At 31.2% G+C, this 336-nt stretch overlaps 1 protein-coding gene across 8 annotated transcripts in view; it reads left to right on the forward strand.

The window, feature by feature from the left end:
- Positions 1–336, forward strand: part of cacna1bb (calcium channel, voltage-dependent, N type, alpha 1B subunit, b) — a 300,576-nt gene that overhangs the window by 221,236 nt on the left and 79,004 nt on the right. The gene's annotated exons all lie outside the window — the stretch shown is intronic.

The following is a 336-nucleotide window of genomic DNA, read 5'->3' on the forward strand; positions in this document are numbered from 1 at the left end:
TAGATAGATAGATAGATAGATAGATAGATAGATTTATTGATCCAAAAAAATGGGAAATTATGACGTTACACCAGCAAACACAATACAATATACATACATACAATATACATGAAATATACATGAAATAATAATAATAATAATATTAATAATAGGAATAAAATATCAAAACAAATATTTGAATACATACAGGATGGGAGAACAAAATGTGCACCTACTTTAATAGTATGCTAAAATGTAACTAATCCAAATGTGCAGGTTGCACTTAGTGCATTATTGTGCAGTATTTCCTGTAGCGGTCCGTGCGACCTCGAAGCTGTCGGAGCCTCTTAGAGAAGC

The sequence above is a fragment of the Etheostoma spectabile genome, chromosome 16 (assembly GCF_008692095.1).
Source record: "Etheostoma spectabile isolate EspeVRDwgs_2016 chromosome 16, UIUC_Espe_1.0, whole genome shotgun sequence".
In the NCBI taxonomy this organism is placed as follows: domain Eukaryota; kingdom Metazoa; phylum Chordata; class Actinopteri; order Perciformes; family Percidae; genus Etheostoma; species Etheostoma spectabile.